Genomic DNA, 18157 nt, shown 5'->3' on the forward strand with positions numbered 1-18157 from the left:
GCCGGATCCGGCCCAATCGCCTTCTAAATCCGGCCAGCGGACGGTCCAGGAATCATTGTGTTTTTACATGAGTAGAATGTGTGCTTTTATTTAAAATGCACCTCTGGGTTATTTGTGGGGCATAGGAATTCATTCATTTATTTTTCCCCCAAATTACAGTCCGGCCCCTCCACATGGTCTGAGGGACAGTGGACTGGCCCCCTGCTGAAAAAGTTTGCTGACCCCTAGTGTAGACGATACTGAGCTAGATAGATCGATGAGTATAAGGGAGCTTCCCATGTTCCGAACGTGGGTGTCTGTTCCCACAGAATCGAGGTTTCTTGGCCTTTTCAAAAGCACCAATCTGCCAAACTTCAACGCACATCACTAAATTTCTTTCACATCCTGGCTTTTTGGAAACCTGCCTCCTACCCTTTAATTTAAATTGTTTTATGCTCCCCCCTCAATTTATTAATGTGGTGCTGATCAGTTGCATGTGCACACATGTGGTTGCCCCTTCCCGGATAACGTTCTGTTTTGTGGTTTTGAAAGAGCAGCTGTCAAGAGGTGTTTTGTAATAGGAGATTGCCCTCTGTGTTCCCATGCTGTCTCCCAGATGAGGGGAGTGGGGAAGCCAGAGTCATGCGGAGAATTGGTTGAGAGCATTGAGATGGGTGTTGGCGGCAGCAGGTATCTGAGCCACCTGGAAGACAAAGCAAAAACCCTGCTGGACCAGTTTGGTCCTCCTAGAAACTCTGTTTGCATTGAAAAAGTCAACACCAGGAGAATGCGCTGATTAAGTGATAGCGGGGAGCTTGTGCAGAACTACGTGCCAAAAAAAGGGCTGGCATCTTTCTGTTATCCTCAACGCAGCATGTTTGGCTAACCAACTTGAAATAATGTCATGGGCCCACAGCAGAGTGATAAGAATGTGGGAAGAGTCTTCTGGGTCAGGCCTGTGGCCCGTCTAGGCCAGCATCCTGTTCTCACAGAAGAAAACCAGATGTCCCAAAGAGAAGTGTTAAGTTGTGGGTGAACATATCAGATGACACAGCGATTCTTCAGACAGCTCTTGTTTATTCACAGGCCAGAACAGAACTGAACTGAAGGGTTCAGCCAGCCTGCTCCACTACAACGCGACAGTAACAACTTTCTGTAACTATCCAATCACTTTCAATTCCTTATTTGCATATGCGGACCTGAGTGAAAACTATCTACAGTATCCCCTCCCCACCCTCCCCAGCCGAAGCCGGACTCAGAGCGGCTAACAACAGTAAAAGTAACACAGTTTGCATAAAATCACAATCAATTAATTAAAATACGTTCTAAAATCAATTCATTCTAAAATCAATTCAAAATCAAATTAATGGCAACCACTGGGCTAGAGTTCTGTGAGGATTACCGAAGGAGAGAGGGGGTCAGACTGTGCCTTGGCCAAAGGCCTAGTGGAACAGCTCTATCTTGCAGGCCCTGCGAAAAGATGTCAAGTCCCGCAGGACACATGTCTCTTGTGACAGAGCAATCCACCAGATCGGGGCCACAGCCGAAAAATGGGCTTTGATTCTGCGTTGGCTGCGCAGGGTTTGACACCAAGCTTGTGTAAGAGTTAAATCCTGCTCAGTTTGACTGTGTGAACCAATTAGCTGCTGGGAACTGACCCACCTAGTCCTGCATTCTGTCCTTTCAGTGGCCAGCCAGTTGCTCATTATGGGTAACTTGCAATGGGACCCAAGCGCGAGAGCCTGCTCCCTTCTTGTGGTTTCCAGCAGCTGGTATTCAGAATCATTTCTGCCTCTGGCTGCGGAGGCAGAGCACATCCGTCATGGCTCCTCCATCAATTTATCTTATCCGCTTTTAAAGCCCTCTAAGTTGGTGGCAGTTATGTACTGAAGTTCTCACCCTGGGCCAGCAGGGGGATACTGTAGATAGTTTTCACTCAGGTCCGCATATGCAAATAAGGAATTGAAAGTGACGTTCAGTGATTGGATAGTTACAGAAAGTTGTTACTGTTGCTTTGTAGTTGAGCTCTATATAAGCAGGTCAGCTGAACCCTTCAGTTCAGTTCTGTTCTGGCCTGTGAATAAACAAGAGCTGTCTGAAGAATCGCTGTGTCATTTGATATGTTCACCCACAACCTAACAGTGGCCCTCACTGCCTCCTGTGGCAGGGAGTTCCACAGTTTAACTCTGTGATGCATGAAGATTTATCTGACTTGGCTCTTCCAACCTTCAACTTCAATGAATGTCCCCGAGTTCCAGAGTTAGCAGAGCTTTCCTCTTCACACATATCACCTTGATTTGCTTAAAACGTATGTTCCGAGATCCCTCCATAGGTTTAGAGAACAAGCCCCTTCCCCAGATGTGGCTTTTGCAGCAGTCGAGGGAGGAAATCCATATCCCATGCGGCCGGCCACACAGCTTCTGGGTGCAAGATTCGCATGGCTCCATTTGGCCCTCCTGTCTGCACACAATTGTGCATTGTGCGCAGGAAGCAAAAAGAAGGAGGAATTCATCACATGTTCTGATTTACAAGAAGATCATTGTGTCATATGTATGTTATTGGGGTGGTATTTTAAAGACACACAAACACAGAACCCTCATTGTGCCCAAAGTTAGACAAAAAACAACCACCTTCCAAGCACATTAAGATCTATATTTCTCAAAAATATATATATATTTTTAATGGGGAAATGTGTCATGCTGTACCAGGCAAAAGAAAATGCCTGCTATTTTCCATGCTTCCAAATGATGCCTTATCATATATTTTTTTTAAAAAAGAATTGGACAAATTCATAGAGGTGGAGAGGGCTGTCGTGGCTACTGGCCATAATGGCTATGTCCTGCCCTCCGCAGTTATAGGCGGCAGTGCTTCTGAATCTCAGTTGCTGGAAAACACAAGAGGGGAGAGGGCTGACTTGTGCTCAAATCCTGCTAGCAAATTTCCCATGGGGTCATCTGGTTGGCCACTGTGAGAGCAGGATGCTGGACTAGATGGGCCACTGGCTTGATCTAGTGGGCTTTTCATATAATAACAATATAATAATAATTTATTATTTATATCCCGCCCATCTGGCTGGGCTTCCCCAGCCACTCTGGGCGGCTTCCAACATAATATTAAAACACAGTAATGCATCAAACATTAAAAACAGGGCTGCCTTCAGATGTCTTCTAAAAGTCTGGTAGTTGTTCTTCTCTTTGACATCTGATGGGAGGGCGTTCCACAGGGCAGGTGCCACCACCGAGAAGGTCCTCTGCCCGGTTCCCTATAATTTGGCTTCTCACAGGGAGGGAACCACCAGAAGGCCCTCGGAGCTGGACCTCAGTGTCCGGGTAGAACGATGGGGGTGGAGACACTCCTTCAGATATACTGGACCGAGGCCGTTTAGGGCTTTAAGGGTCAGTACCAACACTTTGAATTGGGCTCAGAAATATGTACCTATTTCTTTGTTGTCGTGAGACATAACAATGGGATGCTAGTGTGTGTGTTTGTGTGTACAGGGGCATAGCTAGGGTGCAGTTCCAACTGAATTTGGACCTGCCAAGGAAAATAAAGAATTTATTCATGTATGCTACAACAGCGGCAAGAGTCTTGATAGCACAAGGATGGAAGAATGAGGAAACCCCGACAAAGGAACAGTGGCAAGAGAAATTGATGAACTATGCAGAATTGGCTAAACTGACATACAAACTGCGAGATAAGGACAACTGTGACTTTAAAGAAGAATGGGAACTTTTTACAAAGTACTTATAAAGACAATGAAATGAATTGGACTCCTTGGCAGGTTTTGAATAAACATAAACAAATTTAGTGATTGGTAACATGGCAGATAGATAATATAAAGATTGAAATAATTTTATAATATGCAGAGAGTGACGTGTGCTGAGAAATCAGAGAGAGGAGCTGAGGGAAGTCTCGGAGGGGGGAGGGGGGTTGATGGGGAATGGGGGAAAAGGGGGGAAATAATGAATATGATATCTTTTGATATACAGTGGTACCTCGGGATGCGAACAGGATCTGTTCCGGAGCCCCGTTCGCATCCTGAACAGAACGTAAGATGCGTCTGTGCGTGCGCGGCTCGCGTTTTGCCGCTTCCGCGCATGCGCGTGATGTCATTTTGAGTGTCTGCGCATGCGCGAGCGGCAAAACCTGAAAGTAATGTGCTCCGTTACTTCCGAGTTGCCGCAGAGCGCAACCCGAAAGCGCTCAACCTGAAGCACGTTCAACCCGAGGTATGACTGTACTGTTATGTGGAAATTGTCAATAAAAAAAGAAAGAAAAGAAAGAAACTCAGTCCAAACCTAACCGAACGCAGGTGAGACGGCAACATTGTGCCTGCCATGTGGTGGGAGCAGGAATGATGAAAGCCTACTCTTCTCTGCCTCCTTGCATCCACACGTTGCTGTCCAGCACATTTTTTTTAATGGACTTCTGTCATTTGGCCAAGAGTGCGTTGTTCTCACACTGCCAGAGGCACGTTAGGGACAAAATTGTTCCGATTCAGACAGATTCAGATGCCAGCAAGTCCAAGGTCTGCTCTATCTATACTGGATCAGCTCAGATTATTGCAGTCTGAGGATGTGGACAGTGTGGCTGGCCACCCTGACCCATTCATGGCTTCTTAATTTATACAATATGCTCCAGTAAGTTGCGGAATTCAGACTCTTTGGTGGGTGGGTGAGTCACAGAATTTGGGTTATTGCGACTTTAAATAAATGCACGTTCCGGCTGCCTATATTGAGATTTTAGCAAGGTCGCAGATTAGGAAACAGCACAGAAGGAGGAGGAAGGGGCTGTGTGTTGGAACTTATCTCTGAAGGCAGCCTTCCGCTATCTGAGCCTTGCAACAGTTTTTGTGTCTTGCAGTCAGTGCTTCTGCAGGAAGGAACAGGACCTTGGCTGCAATGGCCCTGAGGCAGTAGAATTGCCTTCCAATTGAGGTTTTGAGCTGGTCCTTTCAGATTTCTAGAAGGGAGTTTCAGCTACTGAGTGTTAATTACATTTTCTTGGCCACTTTCACTGAGGTTGTGTGTGTTATGTTTGCGTTTTACCAGTTGGTGGCTGTTGTTGTTGTTTTTTAAAAAACTGTTCTGTGGTTTAGTTGCTATAATCTTTTCCGTAAGCCGCCTGGGGCTTTGGAAAGGCTGGATATAAATGGAATTAAATGCATAAGCGCTGTGCATTTACTCCAATTGCCCCATCAAATCCTTGGCTGCGGTCCTTTGGTGACAGCGCAAATGGCTCCGCTTTTGCTTATTGTGCTTGGCACCCACCCATGTCGGCTCGACCGAGTCTGGAGCATGCCTCTTCTGTGTGAAAACACCCCTTGTGTACAAAGCAGAGGTTAACAGATAATCCCTCGGTGGCTGCTGACTCTAGCAGGAACCGGCCTGAATCCTCTTGGGTGCAGAGCAGTCAAAATGCACGTACTTGCCTTGCAAGAGTGACACAACCATGAGCAAGTCGGCTGTAAATTTCCCAGATTCCTTATCCTGGTGTGATTCAGTTACATTGCCCATACTAGCCCTGGAGGTATGTCACAACATCCGCGACCGTTACAGAAAACCTCCATGCCTTGCGCTCTGTGCATGGAAGGAACCTGCACACACACACACAGGCAAAATCTGCGGTGCTTCTTCCTCTTAGTCACGAGAGGGTGTCGTTATCCTGAATCAGCAAAAAAGGGGAGGGGGCCGCTTAGGATGTCATCACCGCTACCAACTTGAAGACAGCTCTGGTTGATCATTTATGAACATGGGGCTTGCATGTCAGCTGGCGATAGCAATGTAACATGAGATCTCTTGCACTCTCTCTCCAAATACACTGCTGGACAGTTTGCAAAATGGTTTCTGAATCAGAGGCATAAGCATAGAAGGAATAAGGAGAGGGGTACAAGGTCCGTATTGTTAAAGCTTTGGTTTTCCCAGTTGTGATGTATGGAAGTGAGAGCTGGACCATAAAGAAGGCTGATCGCCAAAGAATTGATGCTTTTGAATTCTGGTGCTGGAGGAGACTCTTGAGAGTCCCATGGACTGCAAGAAGATCCAACCGATCCATTCTGAAGGAAATCAGCCCTGAGTGCTCACTGGAAGGACAGATCGTGAAGCTGAGGCTCCAAGACTTTGGCCACCTCAGGAGAAGAGAAGACTCCCTGGAAAAGACCCTGATGTTGGGAAAGATGGAGGGCACAAGGAGAAGGGGACGGCAGAGGACGAGATGGTGGGACAGTGTTCTCTAAGCTACCAGCATGAGTTTGACCAAACTGTGGGAGGCAGTGGAAGACAGGAGTGCCTGGCGTGCTCTGGTCCAGGGGGTCATGAAGAGGCAGACACGACTAAATGACTAAACAACAACAACAACAACACATTATTTCTTGCTTTGTTCTTCCCATTGCATGAGCAGGAGTAACAATCCCCGGCTTAGTGTTACATCCAAACTGGGGATTGTGGTTTGTTTCCCTCCAAACAAAACCATGCTGTGAAGCCAGAATTTGTTCTTGGCTTAGTGATTGTGGCGTTTGCGTGAAGCAAACCACCATCTTGGGGGGGGGGGTGAACAACAGTTCATTGCAGCCTTTGCTAACTTGATGCCCTCCAGATCTTTGGACTAGGACTCCACCTCAGCCCCAGTCAGCATCGGCGTTGTGGTCTAAGCTATCTGGAGGGCATCAGGTTGAAGAAAGCTGCTTGGTTTATGGCAACATGTGAATCCAGCTGTTGTGTCCAGATGCTGCCTGGAATAAGAGGTGCTTTGCCCACAGTTGGGGACCACTCATGTACATCTCAAAGGCAGAAGTTCAGAGTTGCCCATTCGTAAGAAGAACCTGCTGGATCAGGCCAATGGCCCGTCAAATCCAGGATCCTGTTCTCACAGTGGCCAACCAGATGCCTGTGGGAAGCCCACAATCAGGCATCTGTGGCCCAGCTGTGGCAAATGCTCAGTGCTGGTGCTGACCTTTGAAGCCCTAAACGGGCTCGGCCCTGTAGACCTGAAGGAGCATCTCCAGCCCCATCATTCAGCCCGGACACTGAGGTCCAGCTCCAAGGATCTTCTGGCAGTTCCCTCACTGCAAGAAGTAAAGTTACAGGGAACCAGGCAGAGGGACTTCTCGGTGGTAGCACCTGCCCTGTGGAACACCCTCCCATCAGATGTTAAGGAGATAAAGAACCATACAACTTTTAGAAGACATCTGAAGACAGCCCTGATCAGGGAAGGGTTTTTTATGTTTGAGGTTTTATTGTGTTTTTAATATTTTGTTGGGAGCTGTCCAGTGTAGCTGGGGCAACCCAGTCAGATGGGCAGCATATAAATAATAAAATTGTCATTCTAATTCTTCAGTAAAGGTAAAGGGACCCCTGACCGTTTGGTCCAGTCGTGGACGACTCTGGGGTTGCAGCGCTCATCTCGCTTTACTGGCCGAGGGAGCCGGCGTACAGCTTCCGGGTCATGTGGCCAGCATGACTAAGCCGCTTCTGGCAAACCAGAGCAGCGCACGGAAACGCCATTTACCTTCCCACCGGAGTGGTACCTATTTATATACTTGCACTGCGTGCTTTTGAACTGCTAGATTGGCAGGAGCAGGGACCGAGCAACAGGAGCTCACTCCATCGCGTGGATTCGAACCGCCAAACTTCTGATCGGCAAGCCCTAGGCTCTGTGGTTCAGACCACAGTGCCACCGCGTCCCTTTTTAATTCTTTAGTAGGATAACTTAAAAAAAAAAGATTTTAGTCTTCTCTTGCAATCAGCAGGGTTCTTTGCTGTGCAGCAGAGATTCTTCCGAAGCAGGCAGAAAATATTAGGAGGAGGAAAGAAGACTGGAAGTGTAGCATTCCAGAAACAGAGCCAGGGGAAACGGTCAAGGTCGCAGAGACAAGGTTTCACTACTGCTTTTGCTCCAGAACGAAAGAGGGATTGGGAAGGGGGTTCATTTTTCACTCCGCTCCTGCTAGCAATCTGACGAAAGGAATGCAGGAGGTTCCTAGGCTGTAGGGAAGAGACTCCATCCAACAGCCGAGGCTGCAGCGTTTTTTTGAAATCCAAGACTCGTTGTCTTTGTGTGTGTGTTTATGAAACTGTGTCAGTGGCTGTGGGTTAATTTAGCCTCTGGAGAGAGATCAATTTAGCATGTGGCAAACAAATGTCCCCAAGCGAGAACCGCAAGGGAAGATTTGGGAAGGAGGCCAGGAAACTGGGGGTTGGGGGGGGGACTCTGATTGCTCAAGCTGGGAGAGCAAAAGGAGGAGATGATATGGAAGGAGGAGGAAGCAAGAGGGAGGTGGAAGCAACTTCACCCTTGCACTGCCAGCCTCGAATTAAAGCAGGAGCATAATTTTGCACAGGCTATCCAGTGTTCAGCCAAAATGGCTAGAATTTGAAGGTATGGAGGAGTAGGGTTTTTTTTTTTCTTGAAGGAGGAAGGAAACATGCTCTAGCCCTGTGTAATCCTCAACATGCCACAGCGACAGAACCCTGTACAGCACATGCGTTCCCCAGAGTCCACCCAGACTGAAGAAAACACAGGCCAGAGGGTGGCCACATGGGGGAAGGATGCAAAAACAAAACACAACAACCGCCAAGAAACCCTCGTTGGAAAAATTGTGCAAGTGCTGCTTTCTGTATACTGAGCAGGGCAGTTTCCAGAAAATAATAGTGCAACTGAAGGGGGAAATCAGGCCCCAGGAGTAACAGACAGGGCATTGCAGAGGCATGGAAGGATATGTGGTGATGCTGGCAATGATTAATAGTTAACTCCTGGCCTGCTCTTTATTAACACATTTTTAGGGAGGATATTCCAGATTAATATATTATCTTCTTCCCTGCCCCCCCCAATAAACAAGATGTTGTTTTCATTGATTTCATTGATTTCATTGATTTATAACAAATTTTTGGAAGTGCCTTAAGAGCCTTTGGATAAATCAGGCTTGGAATCCATAAATAAATAAAGTTTTATTTGTTTAGTGCTGTTCTACCCTCCGACGCCTTCTTCCATCACGGAATCTCTGGGAGTCCTCAGACACCTCAGATCCAGGCATTGGCTAGACTGGGACCTGCTTAACTTCAGCAAAGTGAACATCACCCGCTCTCAGAACTTGGAACATCTTTTTCTTAATAACAAATTGAGGTTTTTCTATATCGCCCCTTGCCATACGGTCACAGGGCGGTAGCGGCGTTCGACATTTTAAAACACATCAACACACATTTTGAAAATCAGTTAAAGAAGGAGCGCAAACTAGAATCAGCAGAAACTGAGATAACACAAGATAACAATTTTAAAAAATAATAATAATGATTGAATACTGTGATATTCTAAATGAAATAATGTGATTTGTTTTAACTGGTTTCTAATACAGTGCTACCTCAGGTTACATACGCTTCAGGTTACATATGCTTCTGGTTACACGCGCTTCAGGTTACAGACTCCGCTAACCCAGAAATAGTGCTTCAGGTTAAGAACTTTGCTTCAGGATAAGAACTGAAATCGTGCTCCAGCGGTGCAGCGGCAGCAGCAGGAGGCCCCATTAGCTAAAGTGGTGCTTCAGGTTAAGAACAGTTTCAGGTTAAGAACGGACCTCTGGAACAAATTAAGTACTTAACACGAGGTACCACTGTACTGTGTTATTAAATAGTTTGACACTGCCGTGAGCCCTCGGGACCCTGGCAAATGGCATGGTGAGGCGGAGGTTAACTGACCTCCTGACAGGTGAGTTGCTGCTGTTTCCCGGAAGGGGAAGGGGCCAGGCAGTGTGGAGGGTGGTACAGTGGAAACGCATCACTAGGAGTGCTGGGTTGGCTCTGCTGGAGTGTTTGCACCATGCTGACCTCACCTCTTCTGGTAAACACCAGTGACCCACCTGCCCGGAGGTCCGGTAAGGGTCTCCAACCTGCCATGTCATCTGCCACTGCCTTATGGCGAAAAGGAGGCAAGAAATCTAATACTAATTATAAAAAGCCCCATGGAATTCCAAGTATTCCATGATGGCAGGTGATAAAGAGCACCAGGTATCAGCTTGCCTAGAGGCTTAGTGATGACAGACGGCATAGAAGAGCATTGCAGGTTGACATGGCTGAATGCTATTGTCCCAGATGTTCTGCCTGGATTTGTGAGGTTCTGCAAGTATAGAACAGTATTCCTGCCCCCAGAATAGAAGCAGGGAGCTGTGCCACTGCTAGAAAATGCACAGGATATCACTAATGTTCACCTCATCCTCATCAGGAAACTAAAATGCCACATAAATGTACTTTCTGCGAATATTCAACATTTTAAGAGGAGAGAGGAGTAATATTTGAACTGCAGAAATGGACTTTTGGTCAAAGACACAAGTTATACCCCTAAGATTTGAACTTTGGCTGACAATCCAGCCATGTAATGCTCAACTATGATATGTCTTTTTCTTCTTCTTCGCTGACATTTAAAGGCAAAACTGAAAGTTTTTTCTAAATCCTTATGGCTAAATACGTACGTTGTTTATAAGCAAAGCCACACCTTTAATTGGAAGGGAAAGAATGATCTGATAGAAATATATTGGCAAGGAGAACTGGAGTTTTATTACATATTGGAGCAGTTGGTTTTAATCAGAACATGTCTTCAGAAAATTCGCTCTCCTGATTTTGCCTCTTTACGTGCTTGTGCTGAATCTTTTCGGGGATTCTTGTAACCTATTTGGCTGCATTGTTATTGTTGTGAGAAATAACATTTTAGTTTAATCTGTTCAATACAAATTTTTCAAAAATTACTAATCACATCACCAAAAAAATGAGGACCATACAGGGCAGGTTCTTGTGCCTGAAATAACTTTCCCAGAAAGGGAATATGAGAAACTGTAGTACATAATGGTGACAGGAGACAAAAGATATACCGTATTTTTCGCTCTATAAGACGCACCAGACCACAAGACGCACCTAGTTTTTGGAGGAGGAAAACAAGGAAAAAAATATTCTGAATCTCAGAAGCCAGAATAGCAAGAGGGATCGCTGCGCAGTGAAAGCAGCAATCCCTCTTGCTGTTCTGGCTTCTGGGATAGCTGCTGAGCCTGCATTCGCTCCATAAGATGCACACACATTTCCCCTTACTTTTTAGGAGGGAAAAAGTGAGTCTTATAGAGCAAAAAATACGGTACTTTATTGACAAATTTAAAACTATTATATCATGGGGTCTGAATGGCACCCACCTGAGAGCTCTTAAATAGCTGGTCTTTTAACAAAAATATGTAACGTTGCATGGAAAGTTCATTTTTAAAAAAGGAATTAGTTTCAGTTTACCAGCTCCAAAAGGGAATTAGTTCTAGTTTGAATTAGATTCACAATTCACTCATGTAGTCCTTGACTTTCCCCCACCAAGACTTAAGAATTTTACCAGCGGCTCTGCAAAGGTTTAAAAGATACTTTAAAAATCAAAGAAAATATCAAAACACACAGTGTTTTATTCTTCCCAACAGTTATGATATTTAAGTTTAAACAGCAGCATGACAAATGCAGTGGCCACAATCAAACACAGAGTAAAGTGCAACAAAAGACTTATACAGTATATAAAAATCATTGAATTAAAATTGAATTAACTTTAAAATTGCCCAAAATTCCACCACGAAAAGAACTTAATTCATGTTCAGTTCATCTGGAAATGATAGCAACTACTTTCAGCGCCAAATTTAGGGTGGTGCAGGTGGTTCAACTAAACAGGGTGCCAAGCTGAGGGGGCGCAAAACTATGACATAGTGCACTTGAGAGCATGCGCAGAATGGAAGGCGAGAGGAGGGAGGGCATAGTTGGACTACGAAACTCACTGCTCCAGGCGGCAGTGATGGCCACCAACTTGAATGCCTTTAAAAGAAGATTGGATAAATTGATGGCGGCAAGGCTAAGTTCTATCTCTACTGTCCAAGGCAGGGGTCAGCAACCTGTGGCCCATGGGCCACAAGCGGCTCTTCGAGACAGTTTAACTGGCCCCCAAGCTACCCCCGAACCAAGCCGCCTGCTTGGCAAGTCCCCGCGTGCTGTGCTAAACCGGCGCGGTGCAGGGCCTCACTTCCGTGGTGCCGAAAATCGTGTCTGCACATGCCAAGACACTGGAAATCACATGTGAACGCTCACATGCACACATGATCCGGCCCACAGAGAGATCTCCACAGGACTTGACCGGCTCAGGCAGGTAAAACCTTGCCGACCCTTGGTCCAAGGTAATACAGTCATACCTCGGGGTGAATGTGCTTCAGGTTGAGCGCTTTTGGGTTGTGCTCTGCGGCAACCCAGAAGTAATGGAGTGCGTTATTTCCGGGTTTCACCGCTCTCGCAGACGCTCAAAACGACGTCACGCGCATGGGCAGAAGCGGCAAAATGCAACCTGCACACGCACCGACGCACCGTCATGTCTTACGTTCTATTCAGGATGCAAACGGGGCTCAATTTTTGGGAATCAAAAGCAGGGAGAGTGCTCTTGCACTCAGATTATGCTTGCAGGATTCCCCGTGGGCCTCTGGTTGGCCACTGTGAGAACAGGATACTGGACTAGGTAACAACAACAATTTATTTATACCCCTCCCATCTGGCTAGGTTTCCCCAGCCACTCTGGGCGGTTAGGTGAGCCTTTTAAATGTCACAAAGCAGTAGAATAACAATAATTTTGAAGAGATCTCTTTTCAGGGAACATCAAGTTGATGATCAGAACTGAACCTAGGCTAGCTATCTCCAACCTGGGCTCCTCAAGATGTTTTAGACATTGGAACAGTCTCCCTCGGAAGGTGGTGGAAGAACTTTCTGACGGTAAGAGCTGTTCAACAGGGGAACAGTCTCACTTGGGAGGTTGTAGACTCTCCTTCCTTGGAGGTTTTAAAGCAGAGGTTGGGTAGCCATCTGCCACGGATGCTGAGATTCCTGCATTGCAGGGGTATCGACTAAAAGACCATTCGGATACCTTCCAACTCTATAGTTCTACAATTCTATGACTGTATGACTACAGTTCCCATCTGCCCCACAAACAAGGCTGATGGGAGTTGTAGTCTAAAGTATCTGTGGTGCACCAGCATAGGCCAATATTCAGCATTCACGAGCAAAGCTAGGAGGAAGCGTGGGTTGTGATTAATGCTTAGAAATGTGAATTCTTCCATCTAAATATGGCTCAGTTCACTGACATCATCTGAAAGTCGGCTATGTGTTTACAGATCCCTTTTCCAGCTTCCCTTAATAGGTTTCCAGTGCTGTCTCTTTAAGGGAAGAAAACTTCTCTCTGCTGGCTTCCATGTGGGCGTTTTGGTTTTGTTTTTTTTACAGCAGAGAGAGCCAAGCCAAACAACCCAGATCCTCTCCCTCCCTCCCTCATCAGGTTTATATATCCAGCCTGCTGAGACTGGATCTTTCTGGCTCAGAAAATATTTGGCAGCTGTGGAGAGTTTAAAAAAAGAAAAGAAAAGAGGCCGTGTGGGTTTGGTTCCTATTCCTCTTGTTACCACAATGGTGGTGAAAGTTCTCAAGACACATTATAGAATGCTTTCCTTGGAAAGAAAAAAACCACCTAAAAAACAAAACACAAGGCTTTTGCAAAAAGAGCAGCTCCAAGAGTGTTTAGAAGACAGAAGCTCTAACGGCATCCGCTCCTCTATTGCACAGTCCGGTGCATTTTGTTTGAATTACCTTGTCTACAGAATATGGCTCAAACCTATTTAATTGCACAAACTATGGAAGCTGCCGTCCCTCATGGGGTAACAAGGAATACTGTTTCAGTGTATCTGAAGAAGTGTGCATGCACACGAAAGCTCATACCAATAACTAACTTAGTTGGTCTCTAAGGTGCTACTGGAAGGAATTTTATTTTATTTTATTTTATTTGTTTTATTTCGGTTTGACTACTGCAGACCAACACGGCTACCTACCTGTAACAAGGAATACCGCAGTTAATGTACGTGAAGATGTCTGAAGACTTAAGAAAAGTGTTGTCTTTGAATTAGCATTGTTGAAAGAGAGTAGCTGTGTACACACCAAATATTTAAAGCACATTTAAAGCACCCCCCAAAGAATAATGGGAACTGTAGTTTCCCCCTCACAGAGGTGCCATTCTAAGCATTATTAACAAACTGAAATTCCTAGGATTCTTGCAGGCGGAGGTGCTTTAAATGTATGGTCTGTATGCAACCAATGTGCCGCAAAGTCATTATTTTCAAAAATCTGGGTTAACATCTTTGGCCAGCTATAAAATGCATTTGGGTACCACTGGCAAAGCAATGCCACTTGGTTTAACTTACCTTGCAGGGTTCTTGGAATGGTAAAATACTCCTCTGAGCTCCTGGAGTGAAGAGTATAAAATCCTTACTTTATATTATTTAAAGACGTTTGTATGACTGGTTCACAGATGTATATACACCAGTCCACTGAATGTATGAATTGCCTTAACTGAGAAATATTGCGTGGTGAACCGATATTGGGCAATCTTAAAAGTTTTATCTAGCAGACGGCTACAATGCTTCTTAAGGGTTTTCCAGTGGTCTCTGTCTGGCCGCAATGGAAAAAGGGTGATGGACAAATGGGCCTTAGCAGTGGCGTAGCGTGGGGGGTGCGCAACATCTGGGGTTAGGGCAAATCCACGGGTTAGGGGGCCAAATTACTTGCCTTGCCCAGGGTGCTGACAACCCACGCTACGCCACTGGGCCTTAGGGTCTGATGCAGCCGGGCACTTCTTAAACTAGGCTTTTATCGGACAACAGGGCATAGCAGGAGATCTCCCTTGCGAAATCCCCGCTAGGGCACCATGTGTCAAGGTTCCAGACATCAGTGGGGAATGGAAGCAGGGCCTGCCCACCCATGAAGCAAGGTGAGACCACTGCCTCAGGTAGCAGGATTCACAGGGGCAGCAAATCTAGCCTCTGAGGAATGCACTGCTGCAGGTGCACACCTTGGAGGCCAGATCTGTCATTTCCTTGGCAGCCCCCGCATGCCGCCTCTGCAGCAGCCTTTTGGTGAATACCCTTATTTCTTCTTTTTCCCCAGGATAATCTTTATTGGTTTTTTAATTACATACTATACATACACATATTACATTACATTTTACATTTATACTTGCTCCTAGGAGCTGACTTCCCTCCTTCCATCTTCTGGCTTTTTTATATCGTCTCTCAATTTTTCGCATTGTCTTTCTCCATTTTGTATATTGTTGTTCTTCTTCCACATTTGTCCATAAAATGTCTGTAAACAAATAAATCTTTCTATATATACAATTCTGGTTGTCTGTCTATATTCATTTACAACTACTGTTAGTTACATTTGTCACATTATATATTTTACTTCTTACTGTTATTATTGTCCAGTAAAATTCTTTGTATTTCCCATTATGAGGTTTATTTCGGTTCTACTGGTTTCACTATTTCACCTTATCTTTCCTATATATGACATAAATTTTCCCCATTCTTTTTGAAATGTTCCATTGCCCTGTTGTTGAATTTCCCCCGTTAATTTGGCTATTTCTGCATATTCCATTACCTTCTGCTGCCACTCTTCTACTGTTGGCAATTGTTGCTGTTTCCAAACCTGGGCCAATAATAACCTTGCCGCTGTTGTTGCATATAGGAACAATTTCTGAATACCCTTATTCCTGATGAAGTTCTTCACTCACCCCTTCTTCCCTGACAAGAGAAATTCAGTGCTGTGAGTCCAACAGCATGATGAGCGCAGAGGATAAACTTGCAGAATAAGACCAAGTGAGACAGTCCTAATTACTAGGGCATGTCATTCATATATCATGATTAATTTGCAAAGGGTGTTACCCTTTTTATTTTCATTCCTTACAATAAGCCTTTGAAGTAAATTTCAGCTATTCCCATTTTACAGGAGGGAAAACAGAAGCAGAGGATGTCTTGCTGTACAAACACCCCATTCTCTAATGCTATGCCAGGGACTAGTATTATGACGATCCGAAGCTGGTAAACATAAACTTTTGATATGGTAACACTGGAACGCTAAATGAACTGTGCTGAATGTGTAGTTAAGTGAAATAAAATGACATTTAAGGCTTCTAAGTGTAAATTCAAGTGGGTTATTCCCCTGTTTAAAGCACTCTCGTTAGCTGAAGTTAAAGGGGAGGGCGGCCGCCAGTATTTCACGTTCCAGTACATCTGCTTTGCAAAAAGCATAACATGCTGGCCAAATAGTACAAATAGAAAACCGCGATCCAGAACATTCTGTCTGTCCAACAGAACACACTCCATCCCGCGTGAATTTATAACTTGGCATTTTTGAATGAAATATGGAGGGCTTTCCATCCATCATGTGTTTGGGGAAGGGTGCCCGAGGGTGTTTTGAAGATGCTGCAAACAGCAGTTATGTAACTGGCTGCAGCTACAACCACTCTTAAACGCCTCTTGCACTTTAAATAAAAAGGTGGTTGTTACATGCAGGAGTGTGAGCTGGGGAAACCATGGAGCATGAACAAGACCAACAAAAATGGATTGCCACCCCTCACTTGTTTTGTCCGGCAGCTAAAAAACAGTGCTAAAAATAATGAATTATATCCACCCATAAAACAGTACATGTTTACTGACAAAATGGGAATTCCAATCTGTTAATAGAGAATGAGGGACAGGGAGCAATTTTACATCAGTTAAAGCAGAGTATTTACCCAGAACTTTCAGCATGGAATTCAGTAGATTTTCATCCACTGATTTTATTGTTTTCTGACTTTTTTTATTTAAAAAGCAATATTATTGTCATTAGTATGCTTCTATCTTGCTGCTCTTGCTTTGCTTTTGTAAGCCATTCGAAATGCCTATGGCTGGAGGATGCTGTGTACATTTCTTAATTATGGTTGGGGAAGAAATTCAATTCAGTTTGCATTTAGAGGCAAGCATACCAAATCCGCCCTTTCTGGGGAAAAAAATGCAAACCAAAGCACAGCAATCCTTTGAAATTTTGCACTACAGTTCTCCTCTGGTCAAGTAATGTGTACAAAAATGCATGTACTAGGGTAGCATGTGTGTAAAAAGACATATTTCAGTGAGAGTAACATTTTAAAAATGCATTATATTATAAAAAAATGATTTGCAAAAAATATTAGTATTCATTTCTATACTGGTTTATATTTTTAAGAAAAAAATCTCAAAACGGTTTACACTTTAAAACATCAAATAAAACAATCCAGAATAAAACATGACTGAAGAAAGTATAAAGTATAAAAATGTATATATTAGGCAAAATTGCATACAAACATGTGCCTATTAGGAGGAATTTACACTAAAATGCTGATATCTTTCTTTCATTTTTTCTCTCTTTCTTTCCTGCAAACTGGTGTGAAAATACGGAGACTTGGGCTTAAAGTTGGCAAAATGAGGATGTAAAATTAACAGGTTTGTCCATGCTTATTCTTAATGAACTAACAATGACAGCTTCTGTTGCTGATCATTTGCAAGCAAATCCCATTGAGCTTAATGGGGTTTCTTCCCTGTAAAGTGGCTCTATGACTGCAGTCTGTGGAAGCAAATGTGGTATTCTCACGCAGCAAAATGCAAAAGAAACAACTGCTTAGAAACTACGATGAAGGGATTTAATTGTTTAGATCCCTTTTCCTTCCCTGGGTAAGGGCCAATAGAAGTCTGACTTCATAGACCCACATTCTAACACTGTGTTTATTGCCGGCATTCAATATTTCACCATAGGTTGTAGCTGAGAAGTCTCTGGGACGCATTGCACGTGCTGGTTTTGTTACTTTCGAGCACAGAATGTTGGCAGAGAGTCAATTCTTGGTGAAAAGCACAGGGGGAAGTTGGTCATTGATCTCCTACTAGAACCCAGAGAGTCTTGGCTCATAGGTGGGCTTGGACTGCTTTTGTTTTTGGATGTTGCAGAATTGGCTGTGAGAGCCCAGAGCTTTGCAGCAGTCCACATGTGTTGCATACAGAAAGCCCCAGATTGCAGTCCTTTACATTTCCAATTGAAAGGAATTTGGGCAGCAGGGCAGAGAAAGGCCTCTCTGGCCTGGCACCTTGGACTAGAGTCCCTGCCAATGAAATAGAGAATTCTAAGACCAAAAATCATTAAGTGGTTTTTTTTTAAGGGAAGGGAGTTAATGTGCTCAGAAGCTCACCCATGCAACAACTTGAAGGAAAGAGGTGATGTACAGAGGGTAAGGGGGAGGATGTGCTCTGGCAACCCTAGAAATCATTCCCTCCTGCCCTGCCCTACTGCTGCCACAGGGCCTGTGAGAG

The 18157-nt window shown here is 44.7% G+C and overlaps 1 long non-coding RNA gene across 3 annotated transcripts; it reads right to left on the bottom strand.

The window, feature by feature from the left end:
• Window positions 1–2259: 2259 nt before the first annotated feature.
• Window positions 2260–17324, bottom strand: LOC310758832. Of its 3 annotated transcripts, none has more exons than XR_014545980.1 (3): window positions 14614–17324; window positions 14210–14493; window positions 2260–2439 (listed from the first exon to the last, which is right to left on the bottom strand). It is a non-coding gene; the product is annotated as an uncharacterized lncRNA (long non-coding RNA). The 3 variants fall into 3 exon arrangements; XR_014545981.1 differs by lacking the exon at window positions 2260–2439 and adding an exon at window positions 8937–10642; XR_014545982.1 differs by lacking the exon at window positions 2260–2439 and having other exon boundaries at window positions 14334–14493; window positions 14614–15146; window positions 15441–16918.
• Window positions 17325–18157: the final 833 nt, after the last annotated feature.

The sequence above is a fragment of the Podarcis filfolensis genome (assembly GCF_964270895.1).
Source record: "Podarcis filfolensis genome assembly, chromosome: 3".
Taxonomy (NCBI): Eukaryota; Metazoa; Chordata; class Lepidosauria; order Squamata; family Lacertidae; genus Podarcis; species Podarcis filfolensis.